This window comes from Galeopterus variegatus, unplaced genomic scaffold (genome assembly GCF_000696425.1).
Source record: "Galeopterus variegatus unplaced genomic scaffold, G_variegatus-3.0.2 Scaffold473, whole genome shotgun sequence".
Taxonomy (NCBI): domain Eukaryota; kingdom Metazoa; phylum Chordata; class Mammalia; order Dermoptera; family Cynocephalidae; genus Galeopterus; species Galeopterus variegatus.
This window is the reverse complement of record NW_007726584.1, coordinates 301,986-322,775: the sequence shown is the minus strand read 5'-3', so window position 1 is coordinate 322,775 and position 20,790 is coordinate 301,986. Positions and strand designations below refer to the sequence as shown.

General features: G+C 42.3%; 1 protein-coding gene and 1 pseudogene across 1 annotated transcript in view; both read right to left on the bottom strand.

Moving 5' to 3' along the window:
* Nucleotides 1-20,790, bottom strand: part of ZNF706 (zinc finger protein 706) — a 263,231-nt gene that overhangs the window by 41,667 nt on the left and 200,774 nt on the right. The gene's annotated exons all lie outside the window — the stretch shown is intronic.
* Nucleotides 15,162-15,679, bottom strand: LOC103587664 (annotated as a pseudogene).

Sequence of the window (20,790 nt, the reverse complement as noted above, 5' to 3'; positions counted from 1 at the left end):
TTGCCTCTCGACACTAGAGTTTTCATTTTAAAAACACACAACATCCCAGTGATTCCTAGTTATGCTTAGAATAAAATGTAGACTACTTATTGTGGTCAGGAAAGCTCTGCTGCATGGACTGGCATCTGTTTATCTCCCTTGCCTCATTGGGCACAGCCATCCCCTCATTATCTACACTCCAGCCACACTGGACTGTTGACTGCATGTACAGAGGACCACATCCTTCCCAGCCTCAGGGCTCTGTGCATGCCATTACCTCTGCTGGAAACTCCTTCTTTTCTGTAGGGCTGCCTTCTTCTAATCTTTAGGGCTCAGCTTAAATGTTCCCCTCTTAGAAACACCCAACTAGAACGTAAGCCTCATTGAGAGAGAAACGTGTCTATTTTGTTCATGGTTGTAGTCCCAGCATATAGTACACACTCAATAAATATTTGCATGAATAAGTATAAATACTACAATCTCTACCCAAATTGTTCTTCATTAACATAGTTTTTCACCAGTTTTGGATAGATTTCCTGGTTTTCTGGCTAGTACTTCAATGGTTGATTATTGCATTCCCACACAATTGCCTACAGCTTTCTAACTGCTTTGTCTCTAGGATTTCCTGCTGGCTAATCCACCTTACTGTCTGCTATCAGTTAATGAATCTGAAGCACTGTTTTTTTTTAATCCTATTCTCCTGTTTCAAAAAAAATAATTTTCATTCCCAATTACTATTGAATAGTGTCCAAACTCTTAGCAGGATGTAGTAGATTGGTTGCAATGATGTCCCCAATAATAGCCCATTCCCATTGCAGTGACATTTTTTGGAGATACCCCATCAAAAGCTGGAGTTTATTTCTCCATCCCTTGAATATAGTCAACAGAATGCACTGGAATTGTCAGGTTGCCAGTTTAAGGCCTAAGCCTCAATAGGCTTTATAGCTTCCACTGTTTCAGAACCTTCCCATGAGAATATAAGCCTGGACTAGCCTGCTGGAAGATGAGAGACCATGTGAAGAGGAGCCTCATTGCTCCAGTGGGGCTAATCTTAGATCAGCCTTGTTGTGGGTGGGAGGAGAAAGAGGAGTCCTGTGATCTCCTACATGTTTGGTGACTCACTGGAAGGACTCCCAGGACTCAGAGGCAGTTATACTTATAGTTATGGTTTACTAAGGAAAAAGGACACATGGCAGAATGAACAAGGGAAAAAGACACATCAGGCAGAATCTGAGGAGAGTCTGAGTCTGAGGAGTCCAGGTGCAGGCTCCCAGAGTTTTCTCCCTGGTGCAGGAGGCGGATTGCACAGAACACACTTCCTCCATCAATGAAATTCAGTAGCACATGCATAGTGTTCTGTCTAGGAAAGCTTACTTGAGATTCAGAGCCCAGGATTTTTACTGGGGATTGGTCATGTAGGCAGAGAGTGAAATTCCAGCCCACTGTAAATCACATTGTTTGCATAAACAGTCCGGGGAAGCTGGTACAGTAAGATTTAGTGCCCCAGGTATGCAAAACACCTTAACAGTGTGGTAAACAGAATGACAGAATAATGGCTTCCTGAAAAAAATCTAAGTCCCAATACCCATACCCTGTTAATATGTTACCTTACATGACAAAAGGGACATTGCCCATATGAGATCCTCAAGTTAAGGATCTTGAGACGGGAAGATTTCGTGGATTATCCAGGGTTAGAGTCAGAAAAAGATTATGAAAGAAGTAGAGGTCAGAGAAAGAGAAAGATTTGAAGCTGCTACTCTGCTGTTTTTTTTTTTTCTAAAAGATGACCGGTAAGGGGATCTTGACCCTTGATTTGGTGTTGTCGGCACCACACTCTCCCAAGTGAGCCACGGGCCAGCCCTATATAGGTATCCGAACCCTTGGCCTTGATGTTATCAGCACCACACTCTCCCAAGTGAGCCACGGGCCAGCCCTACTCTGCTGGTTTTGAAGCCAGAGGAAGGACACATGAGCCAAGGAATACAGATGGCCTCTAGAAGTTTGAAAAAGCAAGGAAATGAATTAGTTACTCGGGTCTCTATGAGGACTGTGGTCTTTTGGACACATTTTAGACTTCTGATCTCCAGAGCTGTAAGATAATACATTTGTGTTGTTTTAAGCCACTAGGTTTATGGTAATTTGTTATAACTGCATTTGAAGACTAATACAATTAGTAACACAGGGAACATGCCAAAAGCCAAGTTCCCAGATACCACCCAAGCGTCTGCTCTGCAAGCAAATCCTTCTACAGAGCAACATCAGGCCTATGATGCTAATGCCTTTCTGTATAAGCCTATAGCCAGCCAACCAGCAAACCTGTGAGAGGGATCAGCCAAGATCAGCAGAGCTGCCTACAACCCACAGCAGACTGCAGAAGCATGAGTGGACTCAGCCACAACCAAAAGAACTTCAATTTTGTGGGCAATAATATTGTTGTGGGAAGTATTATTATTGTGGGCAATAATAAATCCTCACTGTTTTAAGCCCTTGAGTTTTATCACGGTTTGTCATGCAGCAAAAGCTAACTAACACAAGGAATTCAAGGCCTTCAAGTAGGGATTTATGGAATCAGTCCCTATACCCTATCTTACCTCTTGTTCACAAACTTTGCTTTATTTATAGTGCTCCAAGCAGAGCTGCGTACAACCCACAGCAGACTGCAGAAGCATGAGTGGACTCAGCCACAACCAAAAGAACTTCAATTTTGTGGGCAATAATATTGTTGTGGGAAGTATTATTATTGTGGGCAATAATAAATCCTCACTGTTTTAAGCCCTTGAGTTTTATCACGGTTTGTCATGCAGCAAAAGCTAACTAACACAAGGAATTCAAGGCCTTCAAGTAGGGATTTATGGAATCAGTCCCTATACCCTATCTTACCTCTTGTTCACAAACTTTGCTTTATTTATACTGCTCCATTCAATGTCATCCAAACAATCCTTGTTCCTTCCTATCATCATACTTTCTTCCATGTCATTCCTGCATCTGGAATGCCTTTTCTGTCCACAGCTTTGCCTACTATTTCAGAATGTAATTGACAGACATTTGGCATGCATTTTTGTGAGCATCCAAATTTCTAAGTCTAGTCAACTGATGCCATTTGGAATTTGGTTAGGATCATGCAGTGTGTTACTAGAATTGAACAGGCTTGTAAGTAACTGCCATCTGTAAGCTCTCAAAAGAACAAATACTTTAGAAGACACTTTTCTCTCAGATGAGGAACTGGAGTCGGTGAGAGAGCTGTCAAAGTTATTATTATTTTTTATTAATGAGAGGGATGTTTATTGATTCTTTGAATGCTTATGGAACTCTTATTTCTTCAGTCCCATGGCTAAGCTGTCTGGCATTCTTACTGGCACTTTGATTATTACTGTCAATATAAATGCTAACAGCTTAACTGGCCCAAAGCTAGGGAGCTTGCTATATTTTCTTGCCATCTAAGAGTTAAAGCTTCCTGGTATCTGCCAATGGCTTCTCAGAAAATGCAAATGCCTTTAAATATTAGCCTGAGTAGAACACAATGGGAAGGTGGGTTTGCCCTGCGCAAAGCCTTTTAGATAGTCAGGACACCAAGGTGGTGAGAGCAGGTCATCTGGACTCTAGAGTGAGAGGGACTGGGTGTGAGTGATGGCCCAGCCTCCTGTTGTTCTTTCAAATTAACCTCGCATCTTCTGTTTTATTCCATATCTAAAGTGGAGAGTGTGTAGGGGTGGAAAAGGTGTGACACCTTTCCTCACCCATTCTGAGGGTCGCGGCTGACAGTCTTATAAGACAAGACAGGTCACAAGAGAAAAACATAACAAATGTACTTAATCAAAGTTTTACATGACAAGGGAGCTCTCAGAAATGGAGACCCAAAGACTCGGGGAAACTGTTCATTTTTATGCTTAGATTCAATGAAGAGTGGACAGCCATGTAGAAATGTAACTGGACAAAAGGGTAGGATCTCATGGTAATAGACTGAGGCAGAAACCCCACAAGGTGTGTCCATTCAGATTTTTCTTAGTCTCTCTGTGTGGCATCCATTCCTCCCAGGAATGGGAGGGCAGGAATGAGGGCCTTATGGTCTACTATCAGACAAGATATGTCAGAGAATTTCTTTATGGCCAGCTCTTAGAAAGGCAGTGGAAGGTTAGAATAGTATTTCTAGGTTTTACGGCTGGCTTTGGGGGAGAGGGCTTCTAGTTTCTAGACCTGCATTAGGGAAGAGTTCTGGTTCCTACGATTTGCTTCAGGGTAGAAAGGGGGTAAGAGGCAGGAGAGCAGGAGAATGTTAGAGAGAACTTGCTTCTGAGACCTTCCAACCTCCTTTAGTTCAAAGTACTCAGCATGCCAAAGTGCCATCCTTTGGGGGTATTGTCTTTTGAACCCCAAAACTGTAATTCTACTTACCTCATTAGGTTGTTATTAATGATACTCTAGGAGAGGATCTGGGGAGACCCAGTGGTTGGCCTCAACCCACCCTGTCCTTTTACCAGGTTCTTGACTCCACCACAGGAAAGAATTCAAGAGCAGAGTCACAGTAGAAAGTGAGAACAGGTTTAATGCAACAGATAAGAAATACAGACTTCACAGAGAAAGTGAGGCCTAGCTCCAGAAACTGAGCAGGACCCATACCAAGGTTAATATAAAAGTAAGAAATATGTACTTAAAGTTTAGTGCAGAGTGCAAGCTGGCTCAAGAGAGTGAGCAGCCACTTGCTGAAAGTAAGTTAGAACAAAAGAAAGCATACACACCTCAGCTGGTGAAGTGCGGTTGTCCGCAGGAAAGGGAGCAACAACCCTGACGCTGCCAGGATTCCACTTTTATAGTTTCAATACCTAATACATATTCACGCTATCTAATGAACATTCAAGTAAGGGGTTAGTTCCCAGTTGTGTAACCTAGTCTTGCACATGCTCAGTTGGTCTCTTTTAGGGCATGTTCATTGGTCAAATCCTATCACATGCACCAGATGTATTCAAGAATATTCTGTGCTCTTTAGCACCTCTAGTGGAAGGTCATTCAAAGGATAAACTCCACTTAACTAAGCAAGCTCAGCTTCTAGGGTTATATAACCCCTTTCTACTGAGCATGCCCAGCCACTTGATTTGCATAAGTCAGCCCCTGAGGTCACAATTTCCTTGTGTTGGTGCCGAAAAAAGGTCCAACAAGCAACAGTAACTCTCCTCTAGGGGAGGGCCTAAAGGAGGGTCCTGAGACTTTGGGGAGTGGCTTGAAACTCAGAGGTGTGTCCTGAAACCTGAACCCATGCAAACTGAGCATCTCCTATCTCATTAGGATTAAATGAGCTGATACATATGAAGTTCTTAGCATAACCTCAGGCATATGGGAGGCATATACTCTACTAGTGTAGACAACACTTTATATTGTTATTTCTGGGCCGTGGCAGAAGCTCACAGCAATGCAAACTGGGTATTGTGAGGAGGGGTTAGTAAAGGGTCTATAGAGGTTTACCAAGGGGTGGGCAGTGTTTAAGATCTAAGGGTTAAGAATGCTGAGTGATGTTGAGCATTTTTTCATGTGTCTGTTGGCCATTCATATATCTTCCTTTAAGAAATGCCGATTCAACTCCTTTGCCCATTTTTTAATTGGGTTACTTGTTTTTTTTGCTGTAAAGTTGTTTGAGTTCCTTGTATATCCTGGATATTAATCCTTTGTCAGATGTACATTTTGCAAATATTTTCTCCCACTCTGTTGGTTGTCTTTTCACTCTGTTAATTGTTTATTTTGCTCTGCAGAAGCTTTTTAGTTTGATATAATCCCGTTTGTTTATTTTTACCATATGTTTATTTTTCCTTTGGTTGTCTGTGCTTTTGGGGTTCTATTCATCAAAACCACTTTCAGATACCATCTCACTCCAGTTAGGGTGGCTAATATCCAAAAGACTGAGAATGATAAATGCTGACGAGGTTGCAGAGAAAAACGAACCCTCATACGCTGTTGGTGGAACTGCAAAATGGTGCAGGCTTTATGGGAAATGGTATGGAGGTTCCTCAAACAATTACAGGTAGATCTACCATATGACCCAGCTATTCCACTGCTGGGAATATACCCAGAGGAATGGAAATCATCATATCAAAGGGATACCTGTACTCCCATGTTTATTGCAGCGCTATTTGCAATAGCCAAGAGTTGGAACTAGCCTAAATGTCCATCATCAGATGAGTGGATAAGGAAAATGTGGTATATCTACACAATGGAATTCTACTCTGCTATAAAAAAAATGAAATACTACCATTCCCAGCAACATGGTTGGACTTAGAGAAAATTATATTAAGTGAAATAAGCCAGGCATAGAAAGAGAAATACCACATGTTCTCACTTATTTGTGGGAGCTAAAAATAAATAAACAAACATACAAACAAATAAACGGGGGTGGGGGTGGGAAGAAGACACAACAATCACAACAATTCCTTGAACTTGTTAAGATAAGTGAACAGATATGATGTAGTGGGGGGAGGGGGGAGAGGGAGGGGGGAAAGAGGAATTGGTAAAGGGACACAAAAATCAACTACGTTGTATATTGATAAATTAAAATAAAATAAAAAGGTTTAAGGGTTAAGCACAGGGATATTGCAGTGCTGTGAGCTACCGACAGCATAACCACTAAAGGGATGGGGCAAGGGAGTGATTCCCAGAGCCCAGAAAGGGGAGCTGTAAGGAGCAGCTACCTCCAGGAGCTGTGGCCTTCTTGGAACATGCAGCCAGCCTGTAGCAATCTGCAGAGGGGAGCATCTTACCTCAGGGAGTAAATGCGCCCCCTTCACCCTTCTCCTTCCTCCCTCTCTCAATTCCTGCCAGTACCTCCTTCCAGCTGAATCCAACTAGAAAGTAACCTATTTTTACAAGTTCCATGTGGGCCAACCTTCCAGGGCTCAGAGTACAATTCAGTAGAGCTAGAATTAACATCTCACCTCTTCCTATTAACTGAAGAAACAACTAGTCAGTCTAAGTTAGGGAGAAGTCTGAACTGTATACTAACCAAAATACACAGCTTGATTATGTGTAAGTTCAAACAACATCAGAAACAGGGGAGTTCCCTGGGAGCTCACCCCAATAAGTAAGAACCACTTCTAATTAGTACCTTAGTTGTATGTAAAAATAGTATTTCTAAACCTTGTGAATTTGAAAACAAACAATTTGATCTCTTAAATAATTTATGCTTTCTCTTTTATATTATTTATTCAGTAAACAGAAAGGTAATACAGTGGCAAAATTTAATCAATACTTTTCCAAATTCATCATAATTCCTGATCCAGTTGATCCCAATAAGCAAAAATTCTATTCTGATACATTTCAAATATCAAATCAAATGATTCTGAGATATTCAAAATTGGAATTTGTATTAGTTTTCTAGGGCTGCCAAAATAAAGTACCACAAACTCAGTGACTTAAAGAACAGAAATTTATTGCCTCATGGTCCTGGAGGCTAAAAGTCCAAGATCAAGACATCATCCGGGCTATAATCTCTCTACAGGTGCTAGAAATAGATCTGTTCCAGATCTCTCTTCTAGCTTCTAGTAGTTCCTTGGCTCATGGCAGCATAACCCCAGTCATCACATGGTGTGTGCGTATCTGTCTCTGTGTCCAAATTCCTCTTTTTATAAAGACACCAGTCATTGGATCAGGGCCCATCCTAATGGCCTCATTTTAACTTGATTACCTCTGTGAAGACCCTCTCTCCAAGTAAGGTCATGTGCAGTACTCAGGGTTAGGACTCCAGCATATCTTTTCATGAGGGACACATTTCAACCCATAACAGGATAATTTGGGCCACTGTTTCCTCCTTAGGGCAGACAATGAGAGCTGGCTATATAGTCATCTCTGTGTGCTGCTTTCCTAAGCATCTACCTGTGTGGAATGACAGGCTCTAGCTGGGTGTAGCTTCATGAAACATCTGGCCCCAAGTGAGATGATGCCATCATATTCTTTAACAAACAAAGAGTAAGGGCAAAATTAATCAAGCCAGCTTAAAGGAAATCCAGGGTTGCATTGAGAAAATAAAGCACCTGGAGTTATAGTACAGCAGGAGGTGGGGGGCCTTAGGGACTTGCTGAATAAATGTCCCTCCCGGGGGCCCTTGGAAGTAGCCTTTTTCCAGAGCAGCCTTCAAAGTCCTTCTGTAGACCGCTTGGGAGTCCACAATGCATTTCAGGCCAAACCAGACACTGCCTACACAGCTTAGACTGTCTCAATTCCCAAACAGCTTGAACATGGTTAGCCAGTTAATTCCTCACCAACCTCTTTCCTTTGTAATCCTTGGTCAGTGACAAAAGGCAACTCATCTTCTCTCCCTCTCCCAAGCTCTCCCTTTCCTCCTGTCCTTTTCTCATCCCCAGTGTCTCCCACACTTTCTTGTATGTTTATCCCCTTACTATTAAGCAACCCATTAAATTTTTCCCAGGATTTTATCCTTGTACATTCCAAGTATAACTTTAATCAATGTCATGGCTTCAACCACAGCCTACATCCAATTTCTCTAAGCCTGTGTCAGACAGCCCTGCATTTGCTCTGTTAAACAATTTGCCACGTGGATGTTTCTTTTGCCTCCACTAATCCATAAGCTTCATGAAAAGATAGATGGTATATGTCTTGTTTGTCATTGTGTTTTCTGGTGTCTTAGAATGATTGGCTATGATTGTCACTTGATAAACACTTGCTGAATTGTATAGAGCAGAATGACTCCAAAATATTTATCTTGAACATCCCTCCTGAGCTTCAGATGCCCACATTCACCTGCCACCTCATTGTTTCATAGGTGCTCATGTGTCCAAAATTGAAAAATTCCGAGTCTGCTCTGCCTATTTCTAGGTTACCTTAACCTCCCACGCAGGAAGCCTGAGAATTTACTCTTTATTCCTCTCTCCCTCCATATCCAGTCAATCAGGAGGCCCTTCCAAATCTATCTCCTAAACCTTTCTCAACTCCATTCTCTCTCCAGTCCCTCTTCCACTAGAATATAAGATCCCAGAGGGTGGAAATGTTTGTCTGTTTTGTTCACTGCTGTATCCCCAGTGCCTAGAATAGAGTTTGTCACATAACAGGTGCTCAAAAATATTTGTTAAGTGAATGAATCCTACTAACACCCTGGTTCAAGGCATGCAGCATCTGTATTATCTGTGCTGCATTACAAATGTCCCCCAAGGAGATTTAAAACAACACGAATTTTTTATTTCTGATGGGTGGTTCTTGGGCTGGTTTTGCCCGGGCTCACTTGCATGGCTGCCTCAGAGAGCTGCTGGCATGGCTAGCTGACTGAGCACCTCCATTCTCTTCCATGTTGCCTCTAATCATCCAGCAGCCTAGACTGGTGGTCCCAGAGTTCCAAGAGGTAGAATGTGGAAGTTGCTTGGCCTCTTCCACATTCTTCGAAGGTCACATAAAGTCACATTCGCTACACTGTACTGGTAAAATCATGTCACAAGGCTAGGGAAGATTCAAAAGTAAGAAGAAATAGACTCAACCTCTTGAAAGGTGTGGCAACATCATGAAGTGCTATGGTTTGAATGCTGTACTGGTAAAATCATGTCACAAGGCTAGGGAAGATTCAAAAGTAGGAAGAAATAGACTCAACCTCTTGAAAGGTGTGGCAACATCATGAAGTGCTATGGTTTGAATGAATGTGACCCTCTAAAATACATATGTTGAAATCTAATCACTGAGGTGATGGCATTGGAAGGTAGGGCCTCTGGGAGATGTTTGGGTCATGAGGGCTCATTGCTCATGGATGGGATTAGTGCCCTTACAAAGGGGCTTGAGGAAGTGGGTCCGCCTCTTTGCCCTCCCACTCTTCTGCCATGTCAGGGTGCAGCCTTCATCCCCTTTGTCCTTTTCTCTCCTGCTGAAATGTGAGGATGCAGTAAGAAGCCCTCACCAGATGCCAAATGCCAGCACCTTGATCTTGGACTTCCCAGCCTCTGGAACTATAAGAAATAAATTTCTGTTTTTTATAAATTACCCTCTTTCAGATATTTTGTTATAGCAGCACAAAACAGACAAAGACATGGCAAAAGGTGTGAATACAGGAAGGCGTGGTTTGTTGGGAATATTATGATAATGATCCACCACCCCATCTCTCTCCCAGTTACTGCAGCAGCCTCTAACAGCCTGAGATTGTGCACACTTCAAATCTGTTTCCCACGGAGCTGCCAGGATGATCTTCCTGAAGCACAAATCCTACCCTGCTGCAACTTCCTTCATTCTCTTTGGGAAGACAGAAGCTGCCACAATGATACCCTTTGAATAACAAATGGCTATGGGCCGGCCCGGTGGCACACTGGAGAGTGCACCGCTTGGGAGTGTGGCGGTGCTCCCGCCAAGGGTTCGGATCCCATGTGGAGACCGGTTCCGCTCACTGGCTGAGCGTGGTGCAGGTGCAACACCGAGGGTTGCAATCCCATTGCCGGTCCCCAGTACGGGCGCGACACCGAGGGTTGCGATCCTGTTACCAGTCAGTAAAAACGACAAAAAGGAAAAAATAAATAAATAAATAAATAAAAATAACAAATGGCTAGCTACAATTACAGCTCCGTCTATGTTCCACTGGCAGTATTTTGGTGCAGTGCAGGAGGAAGTCCACAGACGTGTGCATCCACTGGGTGATTTAGGCAATGGCCTGCAAGGACACTTGGCCCATGTGTGGGTGGCACGGAGACATCCCTGCTGAGTGGGGTATCAGCAGCCTGCACCTGATTTCACAGCTTGGCCGTTTTCCCCATATTGATGGTGAACTGAAATCTTACAAAAGAGGGAACGGCAAGGGGAAAAACCAAATGGAAGAAACACTCAGAAACAAAAGTCAGGGGGTTTAGAAAAGGCAAAATATGTGGGAAGAGGGGGCAAGAAGGGAAAAGAAACCAAGATCTTTTCTCACTCCCTCCTCAGTTCTCTGTCAGTAGCTAAGGCTTAAAACATGAAGCTGGAAATTATGGAGAATGTACAGGTTCTTTATCATTCTACTATCTTTCAATTTCAATATATGGATTTTAAGTGTTTGAAAGATATAGCAGGAATCACAAATGCTTTTGCTAACAAGCTTTATAGAGCTAAGTCTCCGTCACCTGCATCTTGGGGAAACACTTCCCGTGTGCCCACCACATGCTCCTGTGGAATGTTTTCTGCTTTTGTTTCTGCACAGGCCATGCCCTCAGGGCATCCTACAAGAGATGATCTGGAGAATGTCGAGGTGACAGGAATGCAGTGATGGCCTAGGATGCACAAATGCATCTCTGCTTATTCTGTTTGCCAAGTTTGCGATGAAAGGCTGTGGGGCTGAGGTGGAATTGCAGATGGATCTCAGTTAAAGGGAAAATTTCTGGGAGTGCATGGGCAGAAGTGAGATTCAGCTCAAAATGTACCTACTCTTCCCTTTATTCATGGCCCTAGCTCCAGTGGGGCAGTTCGAGGTTCTTATTGTTCTGAACTAGAAGCTCATAGGATGACAAAGGGGAGGGTGTCTGCAGCTGAAATAAAGAATTAGATGTGGGTCCAGGACAACGAGGAAACAAGAAAAGAAGACATGTACTGGTGCAATGCGGATGGGGCACCTGGAGACTAGTGACATATGTTTGAAACTTGGTTGCTTCCCTACCTTACCTGGCCAAGTGGTGGAAGATACAGTGCTCACATGGTGACCACCAAGACAGACAACCCTGGGGCTTCATGAGTGTGGGACTTTGGAACTTGAAGACACTTAGAAGACAACCAGCATCCCGGCTAGAAGTAATAGAACCGGAGTGGGGCCCCGGACACACCTGCCAGCCAACTCTGCCTTTGCCCCTGCCTGCGATTTGACCCTGAGATAGAATTTGGGGAAGGGGAATGCCAGCTCACTCCCACAAAACAGAATAGTTTTCTAATGTAACCAAGGTCTCTTGCTCTACCAAGCTGGGTACAATGGTCTTAAGACCCACCCCCTGAGCCTCCTCATGCCTTTCTTAGCAGGAAGATCACACTTTGCTTTTGCGTCCCCAGGTCATCCTTCCTGACATTCCAAAGCCCAGAGGGTGTCCCCAGTGCAAGGGGTCAGTACTGTCACTTCTCCCTCAATGAAAGAAACCAGAAGTCTAGTCATTCTATCAAAGGGACCTCTTTTCTGCTGTTGTTATCACTGCATGCTGTAACTAGAAATCTGGCATTCCTGCAAGGTCTTGCCTTCTTAAGAAAGACCTCTCATCTTTCTCAGCAACCTTCAGGCTTCATATACCAGTGATTACTGGGCAGGATGCACCCTCCTCCACCTGCGCTGGAGCTGTGGCTCCCTCCTGTGTTTCTCTAGCTTGTTTCTCAGCCACACCTCTGTGACAAGATGCTCCATACAGCCTTGCTATTATTCTTTATATTTCTGTCTCTATCTTTGTGAGTTCCCAGAACTTGTCTGGTGCCTGATAGACAGGGTAAATGTTGATTGAATGAATAAATGATTGAATGAATGAATTAATGCTACCTTGGGAACTGTCTACAATCCTTACAGACCTGGAAGTGGGCTAAAGAGAAATACAGGGAGTAAAAGTCAGCTAAAATCTTCAGATTACATACTGGGTATCAAAAGATGCTATTTAATTCTTTTACTTTGATAATTAGAAAAATATACATTTAAGTATTTTTTAAAAATTAAAGATAAACGGTCTCTTCAATCCTCTGCAGTTATTGGGACAGGTTTCTACAATAATTGTCATTTAATTTTTTATTTTATTATTTTATTTTATTATTATACATTGTAATTGATTTTTATGGCCCTTTACCAATTCATAATCGTCATTTTACAATGTGGAAGCTGGGGTTCAGGTTGGTCAAGTGACTTGCCTAAGATAACACAGCTAGTAAATACATAATAGAGGTAGGCCCTGCACTGTTTCTAAGTCTCTTTCCACTAGACAACACTGCTTCCTTTTGGCCTCTCATATAAAATCATTGATTGATTCATTCATTCACTTATTCATTTGCTGAGCTCCTAGCTTGGACTAAGTCCTGCTCTGGGAAATAGGGATACAAAGATACATAAACACATTACTCTGGCAGCACAAAGAAAAGTGTGCTTCCTCCTGCCTGGTGTGTCAGAGAAAGGTTTACAGAGCAGCACATCTGAGCTAGCCCTGTCCCTCCTACTTAGTCAATAAATGATCTATGAGCTATGATACTGTAACTTGCAACTAGAAGAGTCCTTGTACATGGTGTATGGATGCCCCAGAATTTATTAACCAATCTCATATTCTTGGATATTTAGATTATTTCTAAAATATCAATATTACTAAGATTATAATGAACCTTTTTGCATACACATTTTTGCTCACATGTCCTGCAGTAATTTAGCAATTACTCTTCCACCATCATTGTAAAAAATATTCCAAGTTCTCCCCAGTAACCTGCCTCCTAATTGCAGGGCTCTGTATTAGGATCAAGATAATATGCATAAAAGTACTTTACAAATAGTTACTAAATTTTTCTTCATTATAAAGCAAAGCTTTTCCTTAGGAAGGGAACCAATATCACTTATTGAGTGCTCCTGCTGTGGACTGATTGAATTCTGTCCCCGCAAAGTTCATATAGTATAATCTTATTTCCCATTGTAACCAATGAGAATGGGAAATTCTATTACAGTAATTGAAAGATGGAGCCTTTCAATTACCACAATATGAGGTGATTAGATTGCAGGACCATGCCATAGTGAATGGGTTAATAATGGTGGTCAGGGGCGTGGTTCTGAGGGCTTTAAAAGGAGCGCACACAAAGAGTCTCTCTTGCTCTGCTTTGCCATTTTCTGCCATGTGAGACCCCTGCATTGCTGTAAAGCCACCACTAAAAAGACCCTCACCGGATGTGTTCCCTAGACTTTGGCCTTCCCAGACTCTGAAACTTAAGAATAAACTTCATTTTCTTATAAACTACCCTGCCATTTTCTGCCATGTGAGACCCCTGCATTGCTGTAAGGCCACCACTAAAAAGACCCTCACCGGGTGTGTTCCTTAGACTTTGGCCTTCCCAGACTCTGAAACTTAAGAATAAACTTCATTTTCTTATAAACTACCCAGTTCCAGGTATTTTGTAATAAGCAACAGAAATGGACCAATACAGCTTCCAATATGCCAGGCACTGCACTAAGAACTTTATACCCATTATACTTATTAAACTTTATTACAACCCTATGAGGAATGGACTGTTATTATCCCCATTTGTATTAGTATGTTTCTGTTGCTTATAATGAAATACCTGAAACTGGGTGATTTATAAAGAAAACAAAATTTATTGCTTACAGTTTCAGAGGCTAGGAAATTCAAAGTCCACGGAACATATCTGGAAAAATCTTTCTTTGGTGGTGACTTCAGTGATGACAGGGTATCACATTGCAAAAACAGTGGAGCAGAGAGAGCAAGAGACTAACCTCCTTATTCACTCTCTTTTTAAAGCTCTCAGAACCACGCCCACGACCAGCATCTTTAATCCATTCACTACTGCACAGTACTGCAATCTAATCACCTCTTCAAGGCCCCACCTTTCAATTAGCATAATAGGATTTCCCACTCTCTTAACAGTCACAGTGGGGGCCAAGTTTCTAATACATAAAACTTGGGGGACACAATTCAAGCTTCAATGAGTTTGGGGGGACATTCAGTCCACTACACCATTTTACAGATGAGAAAACCAAGGCTCATAGAATCGTAGTAATTTATCCAAGGTCACACGCAAAGTTACTATTTGAAGCCAGGCTTGTCTGATTTCAGATGCACGCTTTTATCATTACTAGTTTAAGCTGAAATGTGGAAGTGTAAAATAATGGGGGTGGCAGACATATACATAGTTAACAATGCTACCAGGCAAAGTCAGATAGTAGAAAAGTTAAATAGATGGATATGTAAGGTAAATGTGTGCCCTTTCTAGGGTGACTCACAGCCCCAGCTCCATGAAAGCTTTTGAAGATGAAGAAATAAGTAGCCTGGGAAATAACGGTTTCCCAAGATACTTTCCCTTCAATTTTCTTTTTCTTTTGTAAGCACAACCCAACTCATCCTGAGCATCCTTCACTAAAGACAGGGCTGGAGATGGGGCCATAATGTCTTTCATCTCATTCCCATCAAAATCCCCCAGTTTATAAAAACTTAAAAGGCATTATGTTCCCACATTCTTTTTTTTTTCCCATGGTGAAAACATTGTATATTTGGAATTAACCATCTGGACTCGGTTTAGATGATCCCAGTTTTGTTGGCAACATCCAAAGCTTCGTAATGAGGAGCCAGTGGAACATATGCCTTCTTATCTCCAGCAGCCCTGGGCAGGGTGTTGCCCTTGGCCACATACATGTCAGAGAGCTGCTTCACAGCCTGTTTGATCTGGTGCTTACTGACCTTGACGTCCACAAGGAACACAAGTGTGTTGTCTTCCATCTTCTTCATGGCAGACTCAGTGGTCAGGGGGAACTTGATGATGGCACAGTGGCCAAGCTTGTTTCTCCTGGGGGCGATCTTCTAAAGACATTTGGGTCGCCTCCAGAGACACAGTGTCTTGGGCCGCTGGAAGATGGGTGATGTGCGGGTGTGTGTGTGTGTGTGTGTGTGTGTGCGCATGTGTGCGCACGTGTGTGCGTGCGTGCGTGTGTGCGTGCGTGCGTGCCTTTCAGCACTGCCTTCTTGGCCTTGAAAGCCCTGGCTTTGGCTTCGTCTTTGGCAGGGACAGGAGCTAACGTCTTCGCCTTCGGCGCCATCTTGTGAGAGGGTGTTCAAGTCCCGTTCCCACGGGCTTATAGAGCCAGATCTCACCTAAGCCTCGCGATGCTTTGTACGTAGCCGACCCCCCACTTTCTTAACGGTAGTTGTTCGCCCAATAAATATCAGTTTTTGTCCTTTTTCCTCCATGTATTTTTATTCATATACAAAAAGCTTCATTTAATAGTAAAAGTAAGTTCCAAGCTGTGGCTATTAATTAACGTAAGATCAGCCTTACTGGGCCCTGGACTTGAGGCCTTGGACACACCTGCTATACTCCCATGTCACTCCTGTGGGACCAAGCAGGGCGAGGCAGCAGGACACCGCCACGTTGATGCGAGACCTTGCAGCTTCCTACTGAAGGGATATGGAAACTCTGCCATTTACAAGATTTATGGCCTTAGGTCAGCTTCTAAACCTCAGTTTCCTTAACTGCAAAATGGTGATAAATGACATTCTCATGGCATTTGCGGGGATCAAATGAGATAATGTATATTAAACTCTTAGGCTGTACCTGGCACATATAGTCTTCTACACATGGCCATTATGGGTGGATTCACAGTGGGAACAAGAAGGAAAAGATGACTATTGTGACCCCCATCTCGGACACCTGAACAACTGTCTCTCCAATCTCATTGCCCCTCTGGGGAGAGAAGAGCAATACTGGAGGAACACACAGCATCTTTATTAGCAGGTTCATTGGCATTGTTGTAGATTCAACCACTGTCTCCTGGCTGTGTTCTATCCTCAGTTGCATATTTTCAGCCATTACTCCTCCTTCTGCTTATGTCATCCGTATTCCCTTAGAGCAAGTTCAGGGGCATTTCTTAGTCTTCATCTCACGTGGCCTCCTGCATGGTTATTCATGAACACTTAGAGCAGGATTTTTAAAAAGAGTGAAAATGATGGATTTGCATTCATTCACACATAAAAAGCACTTCTTTCATCAAAGCAGAGGTAAAAGAACATTCCTAATCTGTTTCAAATTATTTGAAATGATGTTGTTATAAGAATAGTAGAATCAATAAAATATTTGCTTATAATTCACTGATCACTCACCACTCTATTTTAAATCAGCATCTCTCAAAGCATACTGTATGGAAGATTTGTCCTAAAGAATGTCAGTAGGAGTCAACACAACATTAAAAACAATCCCTTGCCAATAAAATATGAGAAGAGGTGGGTTACACAAAATCTAAATCGTAGAACCTCTCAGAGACCTTGAAATAAAAGTTTGAACAGCGAATCTTTAAAGGGGGTTATGGCATTTATGGGATGCAATATTTTCCAAATTGGCTTTCAAGCTCTGTTTGTGAGAAACATCCCACAAGACTCGTGTTCTTCTAAATACAGTCTGGAAAATGAATATGAGCCTGAAGAGGATGAAACCACGTTTACAGATCATTCTATGAAATCAAATGTGAAAGTGAGGCTGAGAATGGTTTCCTTGGGAACAGCCAGAGGATCTCTCCTGCTGCTGCCAGACGTCAAGAACTTAAGAGGGTCGGCCTGTGGCTCACTCGGGAGAGTGTGGTGCTGACAGCACCAAGTCAAAGGTTAAGATCCCCTTATCGGTCATCTTTAAAAAAAAAAAGAATTTAAGAGGGAGGGGAGGGTGGTGCTGGCAAGTGGGCAAATGGGGCAGCAAGTTCTGGAGACAAAGTAGCTTGTGTGTAGAGAGCTCTCCTGCCCCTGCTGCTTGTCATGGAGGGAGAAAATAATGTGTGTCCTAGAGAGAATATGCCACATAAACATGGCAGGGGGTATGTATGCATCTGGGGTGATGGTGGTGGTGTAGTACATTGCTCTCTTTAGCTTTTTGGAAATATGATAGAACTGTGCAAGGAAATGAAACCAGTGTTACAAATTATGAACTGAAAGGCCCAATTTTGTATTTATGCAATAGTATACAGAAATCACAGAATTTTTAACGAATAGAAAACAAAAACAAAGGAAGCTATGAGCACTTCAAATTTGCCTCATTTAGACTTACCATTTTCTGTATTAGTCCATTTTTGTTGCTTATCGCAAAGTACACTGAACTGGGTGATTTATAAAGAAAATGAAATTTATTGCTTACAGTTTATGAGGCTGGGAAGTCCAAAGTCCATCGGTGGTGGCAACAGTGACTCAGGGGACTCACATTGCAAGATGGTGGAAGCAGAGAGAGCAGAGAGAGAAAGACAGACTCCCCTCTTCTTTTAAAGCCCTCAGAACCTCACCCCTGACCACCGTTTTACTGTGCAGTCCTACAATCCAATCACCTCCTCAAGGCTCCACCTTTCAATTCCCACAACAGGATTTTCCATTCTCTTAATAGTCACAGTGGGGGCTAACTTTCTAATACATAAAACTTGGGCTACACAATTCAAGCTTCAGGGAGTTTTGGGGTGCATAATTCAATCCACTACCCCACTACATCCGAGCAACTCATGCCACCCCACACACACACACATTTCAGTCATGCTGTTGCTATATGTGCAGCCCGCCTACTTGACTACTGATTTTTTACCCGCCTCTGCACCTCATCCCAACCTCAGATATGTTATTTTGTTTAGGACTATTTCTCTTGCCTGTGGCAACAAACAAACAAAATTAAGTTTAAAAACAAAGCCTGGTTTGAGCAAAAATTGAATTTATTGACTCACATAACTGAAAAATTCACGAGGAGTCTGGCTTCAGGTACATTTTGAGAGGGCCTCAAACAAGGTCATCAGGACCAGGTTTCTGTTCCCCATCTTTTGGCTCCATATCCCATGTGTTGGCTTCATGCCCAAGCTCCAAAGTGTGCCAAGATGGCTGCCGCTGCTCCTCACAGTCTTCCAAATCCACTAGACAGAGTGGTCTCCTTCCCAGACTCCCTGCCCCAGTCACGTTGAATCTCATTGGCTCTGATTAGGTCCAATCTGATTGGGTCAAGGGAATGGGGTGCTCTGATTGGCTTAGGTCCTAGTCACATGCTCTACAACTCCAACCAGAACACCAGGGTGAGAGGAAAATCAGCTTGCTTGTTTAGTTACCGAAAGAAGATTCATGGCTTCTGTGGGGCACAAATGAGAGATGTCCACCATACTACACTTGGGAGGTCATTTAGTGTAGAGGAGAAGAGCTCAGACTCTGCAGTTAGATTACCTGTGTTTAAATCATGGCCCTGCTCTTGTTATCTGAGTGACAAGTTATTTAACCTCACTGTGCCTCAGTTTTCTCCTGTGATAAATGAAAATGATGAAAGGATTTAGGATTATTGTGAGGTTTAACTGTATTACTATATATACTACACTTAGAACATGTTAGGCAGGTCCTATTCACTACCTTGATGTTAGCTATTACCCAGGAAATCCCCTGACTCTCAGACTTCCCTCTGAGTTATCTGCACTTGCTTTTTTTTCCCTGGCTATTTCCTCATTCTTTTTTAAATTATAAAGAATGAGTCAGGTGGTAGGGTAGGTTTGTGACCCTGGAGTCTCCTCCTTCCTTGTCATTTCCTTATTTGACGTGGGAACCTCAGCAGCTTTGAGCCATTAAATGCCAATAGAGTCATCCATAAAAATGACCATCAAGGATCACTCATTAACTTAACACTTACTGAGCAAATATGTACAGGCTGCTTCTATGTGTACTTAGCACTGAGGTTGACAAATTGCATGAACATGCACCTGCTTTCTAGAACCCCATAGACTACAGGGAAGACTGGCATGAAAGCAGGTAACTAAAACAAGAAGAATTTTTTATAGAAGTGTGTACAAGATGTCAACTCCGTTTATGAGGGGGGACTGGGTTCATTTTATATGAAAGAAGAGATGGTAGGCAGAGTCTTTTAAGAGGGAAACATGTGTGGAAAGGAAGTTGAGGGAGAGAGGGAAAAGTTATTCAAGGCTGGCGAGGAGCATGTGTAAAGGCAGGGAGGAGTGAAAGAACAATCTCAACAAATCCATTAGTGGGAATTAGCGTGGGTGGCTAGGTTTGGATCTAAAAATCTGAGAAGGGGGCTGAAGATGGGGAAAAAAACCCAACAACTTAGAAGTAATAGAACACAGCACAGTTCCTTTGCACCAGCCTGAAGAACAGATGTACATATTCTACACAAAACTTTGATGCTCTAAACTTTGATGAGACTATGTTCTAAACATTTTAACTACTTCTTTGGCTGGTTCTTAGAAGCCAACTGTGTAGTTCCTCCTTCTTCCCCACACCTGCTGCCAAAGCTCAAACCAACCAAACAAACAAACAAACAAAGTAAAGAGCAGGTTATTGGAAACAAAAGGTAGTAGGCTGAGATCTACAGAGTGTTATGTGGTTAGGAGAATGAAGGCTGTAAGGGAAGACTCAGTTAATCAAAAAGAATTTATTAAGTCCTACCATAGGCCTCATGTCAGGTACTAGAAGCTCCCTAGATATCAGGTTGCTCAAATCAGCAGGAACATGGTTCACTAGATAGGTCTGTCCAGGATGGGGTAGCAGGCAGTGCCACACTGCTGGAAGGAGGAAAGACTGGAGGTTGGGGGAGGGTTTGGCAGGGCCTATCAAAAGTCTTACAATTTTGCCTGCCTTTTACTTCTAGGAATTTATTTTAAGAAACTAATCATAGATATGCACAAAGATTTATTGACAGGATGTCATCCTAGCATTTTTAGAATAGCAAAAAATGGAAATAACACAATGTCAAACAATGGGGGATCAAATAAATCATAATTGAGCATTATAAATAGCCAGATAATAGATATATTATACATATTGTTCATTATACATAGCCATATATACATAGTAAATATAAAAACCTATCAGAAGTCTTAATAACATGAGAAAATATGTTACATAGTAAAAAAAAGTCACTGCATTCAAAATTTTATATTGATACCATATATGTATATAAGTCATACATACATAGACAGACACACACACACACACACGGGGTAGGGGGGAGCTAGATAGACATAGGCTGAAATGACATCAATGGTTCAATCTGAGTGGTGGGATTTTGAGTAATTTCTTATTTAAAATTTATATTCTTTGGCTATGCGTGGTCTTTTGTTATTCCATACTAATGTGTGGAGAGTTCTTTCCATTTCTGAGAAAAATGTCATTGGAATTTTGATGGGGATTGCATTGA